A 13,329-nucleotide genomic window follows, 5' to 3' on the forward strand; every position below is an offset into this window, starting at 1 on the left:
ATTGAGACTCAAAACATTAGCTCTGTTCTCCTTCCACAGATGCTGTCAGACCGGTTGAGATTGCCCAGCAGTTTTGGCTTTTGTTTCAGATTCAAGCAATTGCGTGTAGCACAGTCAATCACTCACGAGACGAGATGAGAAGGAGACGAACGATGGCTTTATTACGCAGACTTGTTCCCCAGCAGCACAGTTACAGAATGCAGCTGCTGGGAGAACCCGGGCTCTTATACTCCGCCTTACTGGGTGGAGCCAGCAGGTGGCTGATCCAATCGGGACCCAGTGTCTATCCACCAATACTGCCTCGGCATCACAGGGTACCTTAATAGCCCTAATACACACCACCACATTCACCCCTTGTTAAAAGGGAACCCGGCGGGGTAGTGGGCCGTATGGTGGTAGGAGTTTACAGAGTCGGTACCTAGGATGCCGCTAACACGGTGGCTATGCTCCGATATCAACTACTAGTACTACTTACAATGCCGCTTTTACTGGGCAACCCAAAAAAATTATTTACAGAGGCATTTCTTGCTTTACTATACTGATTCAATGAGTCGAATGGGTGCCCTGGTCATCCTCGCCGATCGTTTTAGCTCCAGTGGTGATGCAGGCGCTGGTTCGGGCTCCGTCGTCTCTGGGAGCGTCGCAATGCCTCTTCCAGCTCCAATACCCCTATTCTGGGCCGGGGGAAGGACTGATCCACCCGGGAAGGGGGCGGCTGTGGGGTGCGCCGGTGGGAGGGAGAGGGTTATTGGTATTGGGGGGGTGTGTGGAGCTCCAGAGGGGGTGACTGGTGTTGGGGGGGTGTGTGGAGCTCTGGCGGGTGCCAGGTCCCACAGGGAGACCATGTCCTGTCGGCCGTCGGGGTACGCCACGTAGGCGTATTGAGGGTTCGCGTGGAGGAGATGAACCATCTCGACCAATGGGTCCAATTTGTGCGTCGGAGCAGGATGGGTCCCAGGGCTGCCAGCCAGGTCGGAAGTGACGTTCCGGAGGAGGACTTCATAGGGAAGACAAGGAGGCGTTCGTGAGGTGATTGATTCGTTGTTGTACACAGCAGCGACCGGATGGAGTGGAGGGCATCCGAGAGGACTTCCTGCCAGCGGGAAACTGGGAGACTTCTGGACCTTAGGGCCAGCAGGACGGTCTTCCAGACCGTTCCGTTCTCCCTCTCTACCTGACTGTTCCCCCGGGAGTTGTAACTGGTCGTCCTGCTTGAGGCGATGCCCTTGCTGAGCAGGAATTGACGCAATTCGTCGCTCATGAAGGAGGACCCCCTATCGCTATGTATGTAGGCGGGGAAACCGAACAGTGTAAAGATGGTGCCGAGGGCTCTAATGACCGTGGCCGCGGTCATGTTGGGACGGGGATGGCGAAAGGGAACCGGGAGTATTCGTCAATCACGTTCAGGAAGTACGTGTTGCGATCGGTGGAGGGGAGGGGGCCTTTGAAGTCCAGAGTGAGGCGTTCACAGGGACAGGAAGCCTTTATCAGGTGCGCTTTATCTGGCCGGTAGAAATGCGGCTTGTACTCTGCGCAGATCTGGCAGTTCCTGGTGGCTGTCCTGACCACCTTGATGGAATAGGGCAGGTTGCGGGTCTTTACGAAGTGAACCGAGTAATCCCCGGGTGGCAGAGGTCCTCGTGGAGAGTTCGGAGACGGTCCACTTGTGCGTTGGCACATGTGCCGCGGGATAGGGCATCGGAAGGCTCGTTCAGCTTTCCGGGACAATACAAGATCTCATAGTTACAGGTGGAGTGTTCGATCCTCCACCGCAAGATCTTGTTCTTGATCTTGCCCCGCTGTGCATTATTGAACATGAAGGCAACCGACCGTTGGTCAATGAGGAGAGTAAATCTCCTACCGGCCAGGTAATGCCTCCAATGCTGCACAGCTTCCACTATGGCCTGGGCCTCCTTTTCCACTGAGGAGTGGCGGACTTCTGAAGCGTGGAGGGTGCGTGAAAAAAAGGCCACAGGTCTGCCCGTTTGGTTGAGGGTTGCCGCCAGAGCTATGTCGGACGCGTCGCTCTCGACTTGGAAGGGGAGGGACTCATCGATCGCGTGCATCGTGGCCTTTGCGACATCCGCTTTGATGCGGCTGAAGGCCTGGCGGGCTTCTGTTGACAGGGGAAAAACCGTGGACCGGATTAGCGGACGGGCCTTGTCCGCGTAGTTGGGGACCCACTGGGCGTAATAAGAGAAAATGCCCAGGCAGCATTTCAGGGCCTTGGAGCAGTGGGGGAGGGGGAACTACATGAGGGGGCGCATGCATTCGGGGTCTGGGCCTATCACTCCATTTCGCACTACGTAGCCGAGGATGGCTAGACGGTCGGTGCTAAACACACATTTCTCCCTGTTGTATGTGAGATTCAGGGCGTTCACGGTCTGGAGGAATTTGCGGAGGTTGGTGTCATGGTCCTGATGGTCGTGGCCGCAGATGGTGACGTTGTCGAGGGACGGGAATGTGGCCCGCAAACCGTACCGGTCAACCATTCGGTCCATCTCCCATTGGAAGACCGAGACCCCGTTAGTGACGCCAAATGGAACCCTTAAAAAGTGATAGAGCCGCCCAGCTGCTTCAAAAGCAGTGTATTTGCGGTCGCTCGGGCGGATGGGGAGCTGGTGATAGGTGGATTTAAGGTCCACCGTGGAAAAGACCTTGTACTGTGCAATCCGATTGACCATGTCGGATATGCGGGGGAGAGGGTACGCATCCAGCTGCGTGTACCTATTGATTATCATAGAATTTACAGTGCAGAAGGAGGCCATTCGACCCATCGAGTCTGCACCAGCTCTTGGAAAGAGCACCCTCCCCAATGTCAATACCTACACCCTATCCCCATAACCCAGTAACCCCACCCAACACTAAGGGCAATTTTGGACACTAAGGGCAATTTATCATGGCCAATCCACCTAACCTGCACATCTTTGGACTGTGGGAGGAAACCGGAGCACCCGGAGGAAACCCACGCACACACGGGGAGGATATGCAGACTCCGCACAGACAGTGACCCAAGCCGGAATCGAACCTGGGACCCTGGAGCTGTGAAGCAATTGTGCTACCCACAATGCTACCGTGCTGCCCCAGCAATCCATGTGCGGCCAACGGGCGCTGCCATCTTGGGTCCCGGACTCGATGCGGGAGATATGGGCGCCGCCATTTTGTGCTCCTCCGTCAACGTGCGATCCATGGGCGGCGCCATCTTGTCCACCCCCGACGGTGTGCGACCCGTGGACGCCGCCATCTTGGCTGACGGCTAAGGACCCCGGGATGGTTTGACTATAGTCTACGACCATCCACTGCTTCTCCCCGGTCTTTACAACTACCACCTGAGCTCTCCAGGGACTATTGCTGGCCTGGATTATGCCTTCCCTCAGCAGCCGCTGGACTTCTGACCGGATAAAAGATCGGTCCTGGGCGCTATACCGTCTGCTCCTAGTGGCGACTGGTTTGCAATCCGGGGTGAGGTTCGCGAACAGGGAAGGCGGATAGACCTTGAGGGTCGCGAGGCTGCAGATAGTGAGTGGGGGTATAGGGCCGCCGAATTTAAACTTTAAACTCTGGCGGTTACACTGAAAATCCAATCCCAAGAGTGTAGCAGCGCAGAGGTGGGGAAGGACGTAAAGCAGGTAGTTCTTGAACTCCCTCCCCTGCACTGTGAGGTTCGCGATGCAGAACACTTTCATCTCTACCGAATGGGACCCTGCCGCCAGAAAAACATTTTGATTACTCGGGTGGATCGGAAGGGAACAGCGTCTTACCGTATCGGGATGTATAAAACTCTCCGTGCTCCCAGAGTCGATCAGGCAGGGCGTCTCGTACCCGTTAATAAATACTTTTGTTGTTGCTGTTTGGAGCGTTCGGGGCCGCGACTGGTCCAGGGTCACAGAAGCCAGTCGTAGTTGCTGCATCGGGGTGTTTTCTTCAGGCCCCGTGGGGCCGTTCATCCTGGGGTCCTTAGCCATCAGCCAAGATGGTGGCATCCACGGGTCGCACACGGTCGGGAGTTGACAAGATGGCGCCGCCCATGGATCGCACGTTGCCGAAGAAGCACAAAATGGCGGCGCCCATCCCTCCCGTATGGAGTCCGGGTCCCAAGATGGCGGCGCCCGTTGGCCACATATGGATCGCTGGGGGGTTTGAGTTTGGGGTTCTCCCCCAGAGATTACGGCTACCCCCCGGGCCTGGCACACTGCTAAAAAGTGTCCCTTTCCAGCAATCGCTGGCGAATTTGGGATGATAGCATACCTGCCACGAACGCATCTGGGACCAGTAGCTCTGTGTGTTCGTTGGCCGAAACCGATGGGCAGTTGCAGTTTCTCCCCAGTATTAACAGCGCACTGTAGAATCCGTCCAGCGGGGACTTCCGGGTGCGGCGATGACCAGCTAAGTCGCACGTTTCAGCAGCTCCCGGTGGAACGGACTTTTGGGCTCTTAATAGGAGCCCCAACGGCAATTTTAACGGCAAAAATCACTGTGCTGTAATCCAGAAGGGAATCCCCCCTGGACACAGATGGAGAAAAGAGAGGAAGGTGGCTGGATTGCGGTGGATCCTCTAGAGCAGTGGCCAGGAAGGCAGGCACAAAGCAAGATGGCGTCGGAAGGAGGCAGTTTAATATGGGGCCCTGACCAACAAGAGTTCCTGCGGCGTTGCATGGAAGAACTCAAAAAGGAGATGAAGAAGGAGCTGTTGGCCCCGATATTACAAGCGATTGAGGGGCTAAAGGAGGAGCAAAAGACCCAGGAACAGGAGCTTCGGGTCGTGAAGGCAAAGGCTGCTGAGAATGAGGACGACATACAGGGCCTGGTGGTGAAAACGGAGATGCACGAGGCACAACATAAAAGGTGTGTGGAAAGGCTGGAGGTGCTGGAGAATAATGCGAGGAGGAAGAATTTAAGGATTCTTGGTCTTCCCGAAGGTGTAGAAGGGGCAGACGTCGGGGCATATGTGAGCACGATGCTGCACTCGTTAATGGGATCGGAGGCCCCGACTGGTCCGCTGGAGGTGGAGGGAGCCTATCGAGTTATGGCGCGAAGACCGAGGGCTGGTGAAATCCCTCGAGCCATAGTGGTGAGATTTCTCCGATATAAGGACAGAGAGATGGTCCTCAGATGGGCAAAGAAAACTCGGAACAGTAGGTGGGAGAACGCGGTGATCTGTGTATATCAAGATTGGAGTGCGGAGGTGGCGAGAAGGAGGGCAAGCTTTAATCGGGCCAAGGCGGTGCTGCACAAACGGAAGATTAAATTTGGAATGCTGCAACCGGCAAGACTGTGGGTCACACATCAAGGGAAACACCACTACTTCGAAACGGCAGATGAGGCGTGGACATTTATTGTCGAGGAGAAACTGGAGTGAGCTGGCCATAAAAAGAACGTTTGGGACAAAGTGGGGGGGTGAATATGTGGGATGAAGGGGGGGAAAAAGAGGGAAGAGATGATTTCCCAAGTTGTTAATCCTGCGACCCTGTAACTTTTCTCTCTTCCCCATGTCGTGGGAGAGGGAGGATGAGGAGCTGAGGGCGCCGGCCATTGGGGGCGGGGCCAAAAGGGAAGCGCGGGCTTTGTTCCCGCGCTATGGTAATCACGGCGGGAACAGGGAAGCAGGAAGGAGGGTGCCTTGCACAGTGTGAGCCGAGGTCACGGGGGGAAGCCGAGGGCGGCCAGAGTTTGCTGACTTCTGGGAGCAACATGGGGGGTGCAATTACGCTAGTTTTGGATCTAGCGAGGGAGGGGGGGGGTTAACTGGGTTGCTGCTGCTGGGGAGAAGGGGGAGCTGGTATGGGGGAGGTGGTCGGGGCGGGGGGGGCGCCGCTTGGGGGAGATACGGCTACGTGGGAACCGGGTGAGGAGCTGGATTGGAAAAGGAGATGGCTAGTCGTCAAGGGGGGGGGGGGGGGGGGGGTGGGTAAAGAGCCCCCCCAACCCGGTTGATCACGTGGAATGTGAGAGGGCTGAATGGGCCAATTAAGAGGGCACGGGTACTCGCACACCTAAAGAAACTTAAGGCAGATGTGGTTATGCTTCAGGAGACGCATCTGAAACTGATAGACCAGGTTAGACTTCGCAAAGGATGGGTGGAGCAGGTGTTTCATTCGGGGCTAGACGCAAAAAACAGGGGGGTGGCCATACTAGTGGGGAAGCGGGTAATGTTTGAGGCAAAGACTATAGTGGCGGATAGTGGGGGCAGACACGTGATGGTGAGTGGGAAATTGCAAGGGGAGGCGGTGGTATTAGTGAACGTGTATGCCCCGAACTGGGATGATGCCAACTTTATGAGGCGTATGTTAGGACGAATCCCGGGCCTAGAAGTGGGGAAGTTGATAATGGGTGGAGATTTTAATACGGTGCTGGACCCAGGGATGGACAGATCGAGGTCCAGGACCGGAAGGAGGCCGGCTGCAGCTAGGGTGCTTAAGGACTTTATGGAGCAGATGGGAGGAGTAGACCCCTGGAGATTTAGTAGACCTAGGAATAAGGGGTTTTCGTTTTTCTCCTATGTCCACAAAGTTTATTCACGGATAGACTTTTTTGTTCTGGGAAGGGCACTGATCCCAAAGGTGACGGGCTATAGCCATTTCGGATCATGCTCCACATTGGGTGGACCTGGAGATAGGGGAGAAAAACAACAGCGTCTACCCTGGAGAATGGACATGGGATTATTGGCAGATGAGGGGGTGTGCTTAAGGGTGAGGGGGTGTATTGAAAGGTACTTGGAACTCAATGATAATGGGGAGGTACAGGTGGGAGTGGTCTGGGAGGCGCTGAAGGCAGTGGTTAGAGGGGAGCTGATATCTATTAGGGCACATAAAGGAAAGCAGGAGGGTAGGAAAGGGAGCGGTTGTTGAAAGAACTTCTGAGGGTGGACAGACAATATGCGGAGGCACCGGAGGAGGGACTGTACAGGGAAAGGTAAAGGCTACATGTAGAATTTGACTTGTTGACTACGGGTAAGGCAGAGGCACAATGGAGGAAGGCACAGGGTGTACAGTACGAATACGGGGAGAAGGCGAGCAGGTTGCTGGCCCACCAACTGAGGAAAAGGGGATCAGCGAGGGAGATAGGGGGGGGTGAGAGATGGAGCGGAGAGAGTGAATGGAGTGTTCAGGGCATTTTACGAAAGATTATATGAAGCTCTGCCCCCGGATGGGAAGGAGAGAATGATGTGCTTTCTGGATCAGCTGGAATTTCCCAAGGTGGAGGAGCAGGAGAGGGTGGGACTGGGAGCACAGATTGAGACGGAGGAAGTGGTGATAGGGATTGGGAGTATGCAGGCGGGGAAGGCCCCGGGACCAGACGGATTCCCAGTTGAATTCTATAGGAAATATATGGACTTGCTGGCCCCGCTACTGATGAGAACCTTTTTTTAAAAAAAATATATTTTATTCGAGATTTTTGGCCAAACATAACAGTACGTAGTGTTTCTCTTACACAACAATAAAGCAATATAAATAGCAGTGGCCAGTTTTAAACAAATAGATAAATAATATATAAACAAAAACAAAAACAAAACTGAATGGCAACTGCCTTGTCCAAATTAAATACTCTCCAAAAATACAATCCAGCAATCCAATGTACAATTGCCTATAACAACTACCTATACATATTATACATATACAATAACATCTCTGAGAGTCTGTTCGATTCCTCCCCCCCCCCCCCTCCCCCCCCCCCCCCTCCCCCCCCCCCCCCCCTAGTGATGAGAACCTTTAATGAGGCGAGGGAAAGGGGGCAGCTGCCCCCGACTATGTCAGAGGCAACAATATCACTCCTCCTAAAGAAGGAAAAAGACCCGCTGCAATACAGGCCAATTTCCCTCCTGAATGTGGATGCTAAGATTCTGGCCAAGGTAATGGCAATGAGGATAGAGGATTGTGTCCCGGGGGTGGTTCATGAGGACCAAACTGGGTTTGTGAAGGGGAGACAGCTGAATACAAATATACGGAGGCTGCTAGGGGTAATGATGATGCCCCCACCAGAGGGGGAAGCGGAGATAGTGGTGGCGATGGATGCCGAGAAAGCATTTGATAGAGTGGAGTGGGATTATTTGTGGGAGGTGCTGAGGAGATTTGGTTTTGGGGATGGGTATATCAGGTGGGTACAGTTGCTGTATAGGGCCCCGATGGCGAGCGTGGTCATGAACGGATGGGGGTCTGACTATTTTCCTCTCCATAGAGGGATGAGGCAGGGATGTCCTCTGTCCCCGTTATTGTTTGCACTGGCGATTGAGCCCCTGGCCATAGCATTGAGGGGTTCCAGGAAGTGGAGGGGAGTACTCAGGGGGGGGAGAAGAACACCGGGTATCTCTGTATGCAGATGATTTGTTGCTATATGTGGCGGACCCGGCGGAGGGGATGCCAGAGATAATGCGGATACTTGGGGAGTTTGGGGATTTTTCAGGGTACAAACTGAACATGGGGAAAAGTGAGTTGTTCGTTGTGCATCCAGGGGAGCACAGCAGAGAAATAGAGGATTTACCGTTGAGGAAGGTAACAAGGGACTTCCGGTACTTGGGGATCCAGATAGCCAAGAATTGGGGTACATTACACAGGCTTGATTTAACACGGTTGGTGGAACAGATGGAGGACTTTAAGAGATGGGACACGGTGTCCCTGTCATTGGCAGGTAGGGTGCAGGCGGTTAAAATGGTGGTCCTCCCGAGATTCCTTTTTGTGTTTCAGTGCCTCCCGGTGGTGATCACGAAGGCTTTTTTCAAAAGAATCGAGAAGAGTATTATGAGTTTTGTGTGGGCTGGGAAGACCCCGAGAGTGAGGAGGGGATTCTTGCAGCGTAGTAGGGACAGGGGGCGGGCTGGCACTACCGAGCCTAAGTGAGTACTACTGGGCCGCCAATGTTTCAATGGTGTGTAAGTGGATGGGAGAAGGGGAGGGAGCGGCGTGGAAGAGATTGGAGAGGGCGTCCTGCAGGGGGACTAGCCTACAAGCAATGGTGACGGCACCGTTGCCGTTCTCACCAAAGAAATACACCACAAGCCCGGTGGTGGTGGCTACATTGAAAATTTGGGGGCAGTGGAGACGGCATGGGGCAAGGACGGGAGCTTCGGTGGGGTCCCCGATAAGAAACAATCATAGGTTCGTCCCGGGGAGAATGGATGGGGGATTTGGAGCATGGCAAAGAGCTGGGGTAGTACAACTGAGAGATCTGTTTGTAGATGGGACGTTTGCGAGTCTGGGAGTGCTGACGGAAAAATATGGGTTGCCCCAAGGGAATGCATTTCGGTACATGCAATTGAGGGCTTTCGCGAGGCAACAGGTGAGGGAATTCCCGCAGCTCCCGACGCAGGAGGTACAGGATAGAGTGATCTCAAAGACATGGGTGGGGGATGGTAGGGTGTCGGACATATACAGGGAAATGAGGGACGAGGGGGAGATCATGGTGGATGAGCTGAAAGGGAAGTGGGAAGGGGAGCTGGGGGAGGAGATTGAGGAGGGGCTGTGGGCTGATGCCCTATGTAGGGTAAACTCATTGTCCTCGTGTGCCAGGTTAAGCCTGATACAATTTAAGGTGTTACACAGGGCGCATATGACAGGAGCACGGCTCAGTAAATTTTTGGGGGTAGAGGATAGGTGTGCGAGATGCTCGAGAGGCCCAGCGAATCACACCCACATGTTCTGGTCATGTCCGGCACTACAGGGGTTCTGGGTGGGGGTGGCAAAGGTGCTTTCAAAGGTGGTGGGGGTCCGGGTCGAACCAAGCTGGGGGTTGGCTATATTTGGGGTTGCAGAAGAGCCGGGAGTGCAGGAGGCGAGAGAGGCTGACGTGTTGGCCTTTGCGTCCCTAGTAGCCCGGCACAGGATATTGTTAATGTGGAAGGAAGCCAAACCCCCGGGTGTGGAAACCTGGATAAACGATATGGCAGGGTTTATAAAGTTAGAACGGATTAAGTTTGTGTTAAGGGGTTCGGCTCAGGGGTTCTCCAGGCGGTGGCAACCGTTCGTCGATTACCTCACAGAAAGATAGAGGGAATGGAAAAGAAGTAGACAACAGCAGCAACCCAGGGGGGAGGGCGGGGGGGGGGGGGGGGGGGAGGAATCGAACGGACTCTCAGAGATGTTATTGTATATGTATAATATGTCTAGGTAGTTGTTATAGGTAATTGTGTATTGGATTGCTGGATTGTATTTTTGGAGAGTATTTATTTTGGACAAGGCAGTTGCCATTCAGTTTTGGTTTTGTTTTTGTTTATATATTATTTATCTATTTGTTTAAAACTGGCCACTGTTATTTATAGTGCTTTATTGTTGTGTAAAAGAAACACTACGTACTGTTATGTTTGGCCAAAAATCTTGAATAAAATATATTTTTTTTAAAAAAAAGAATTCGTCCAGCGATTCCCCGGGGATTTGCTGTCTCGTCACGAGCTGGTGGCGTGCATAGACCTGGTTGACGGGCCGAATGTAGATTCCTATCAGCATGGCGAGCGCCGCCTGGAAATCGTCCACATCCTCTATGAGAGTGTATATTTCAGGGCTCACTCTGGCATGCAGGACCTGCATTTTCTGGTCTTCTGTAGGTACGCCGGGGGCCGTTCGTAGGTATCCCTAAAAACACGCTAACCGACGTTTAAAAGTGGCCGCTGAGTTTGCCGCGTGGGGGCTGATTCGCAGACACTCCGGAATGATTCAGAGCTCCATGTCCTTTAAAGTTTGCGTAATAAATTGTAGCACAATCAATCACTCACGAGACGAGATGAGAAGGAGTCGAACGATGGTTTTATTACGCAGACTTGTTCCCCAGCAGCACAGTTACAGAATGCGGCTGCTGGGAGAACCCGGGCTCTTATACTCCGCCTTACTGGGTGGAGCCAGCAGGCGGCTGATCCAATCGGGACCCAGTGTCTATCCACCAATAGCCTCTCGGCATCACAGGGTACCTTAATACCCCTAATACAGACCACCACATTGCGGTAATTTGTTTTTATCTTAAATGAAAGAACATAGAACATAGAACATAGAAAATACAGCACAGAACAGGCCCTTCGGCCCACGATGTTGTGCCGAACCTTTGTCCTAGATTAATCATAGATTAGCATTGAATTTACAGTGCAGAAGGAGGCCATTCGGCCCCCCGAGTCTGCACCGGCTCTTGGAAAGAGCACCATACCCAAACTCAACACCTCCACCCAACACCAAGGGCAATTTGGACATTAAGGGCAATTTATCATTGGCCAATTCACCTAACCCGCACATCTTTGGACTGTGGGAGGAAACCGGAGCACCCGGAGGAAACCCACGCAGACACGGGGAGGACGTGCAGACTCCGCACAGACAATGACCCAAGCCGGAATCGAACCTGGGACCATGGAGCTGTGAAGCAATTGGGCTATCCACAATGCTACCGTGCTGCCCTTAAGAACAAATAAATCTACACTATATCATTTTACCGTCATCCATGTACCTATCCAATAGCTGCTTGAAGGTCCCTAATGTTTCCGACTCAACTACTTCCACAGGCAGTGCATTCCATGCCCCCACTACTCTCTGGGTAAAGAACCTACCTCTGATATCCCTCCTATATCTTCCACCTTTCACCTTAAATTTATGTCCCCTTGTAATGGTGTGTTCCACCCGGGGAAAAAGTCTCTGACTGTCTACTCTATCTATTCCCCTGATCATCTTATAAACCTCTATCAAGTCGCCCCTCATCCTTCTCCGCTCTAATGAGAAAAGGCCTAGCACCCTCAACCTTTCCTCGTAAGACCTACTCTCCATTCCAGGCAACATCCTGGTAAATCTTCTTTGCACCTTTTCCAGAGCTTCCACATCCTTCCTAAAATGAGGCAACCAGAACTGTACACAGTACTCCAAATGTGGCCTTACCAAAGTTTTGTACAGCTGCATCATCACCTCACGGCTCTTAAATTCAATCCCTCTGTTAATGAACGCGAGCACACCATAGGCCTTCTTCACAGCTCTATCCACTTGAGTGGCAACTTTCAAAGATGTATGAACATAGACCCCAAGATCTCTCTGCTCCTCCACATTGCCAAGAACTCTACCGTTAACCCTATATTCCGCATTCATATTTGTCCTTCCAAAATGGACAACCTCACACTTTTCAGGGTTAAACTCCATCTGCCACTTCTCAGCCCAGCTCTGCATCCTATCTATGTCTCTTTGCAGCCGACAACAGCCCTCCTTACTATCCACAACTCCACCAATCTTCGTATCGTCTGCAAATTTACTGACCCACCCTTCAACTCCCTCATCCAAGTCATTAATGAAAATCACAAACAGCAGAGGACCCAGAACTGATCCCTGTGGTACGCCACTGGTAACTGGGATCCAGGCTGAATATTTGCCATCCACCACCACTCTCTGACTTCTATCGGTTAGCCAGTTCGTTATCCAACTGGCCAAATTTCCCACTATCCCATGCCTCCTTACTTTCTGCATAAGCCTACCATGGGGAACTTTATCAAATGCCTTACTAAAATCCATGTACACTACATCCACTGCTTTACCTTCATCCACATGCTTGGTCACCTCCTCAAAGAATTCAATAAGATTTGTAAGGCAAGACCTACCCCTCACAAATCCGTGCTGACTATCCCTAATCAAGCAGTGTCTTTCCAGATGCTCAGAAATCCTATCCTTCAGTACCCTTTCCATTACTTTGCCTACCACCGAAGTAAGACTAACTGGCCTGTAATTCCCAGGGTTATCCCTAGTTCCTTTTTTGAACAGGGGCACGACATTCGCCACTCTCCAATCCCCTGGTACCACCCCTGTTGACAGTGAGGACGAAAAGATCATTGCCAACGGCTCTGCAATTTCACCTCTTGCTTCCCATAGAATCCTTGGATATATCCCGTCAGGCCCGGGGGACTTGTCTATCCTCAAGTTTTTCAAAATGCCCAACACATCTTCCTTCCTGACAAGTATTTCCTCGAGCTTACCAATCTGTTTCACACTGTCCTCTCCAACAATATCGCCCCTCTCATTTGTAAATACAGAAGAAAAATACTCATTCAAGACCTCTCCTATCTCTTCAGACTCAATACACAATCTCCCGCTACTGTCCTTGATCGGACCTACCCTCGCTCTAGTCATTCTCATATTTCTCACATATGTGTAAAAGGCCTTGGGATTTTCCTTGATCCTACCCGCCAAAGATTGTTCATGCCCTCTCTTAGCTCTCCTAATCCCTTTCTTCAGTTCCCTCCTGGCTATCTTGTATCCCTCCAATGCCCTGTCCGAACCTTGTTTCCTCAGCCTTACATAAGTCACCTTTTTCCTCTTAACAAGACATCCAACCTCTCTTGTCAACCATGGTTCCCTCACTCGACCATCTCTTCCCTGCCTGACA

This window comes from Scyliorhinus torazame, chromosome 3 (genome assembly GCF_047496885.1).
Source record: "Scyliorhinus torazame isolate Kashiwa2021f chromosome 3, sScyTor2.1, whole genome shotgun sequence".
In the NCBI taxonomy this organism is placed as follows: Eukaryota; Metazoa; Chordata; class Chondrichthyes; order Carcharhiniformes; family Scyliorhinidae; genus Scyliorhinus; species Scyliorhinus torazame.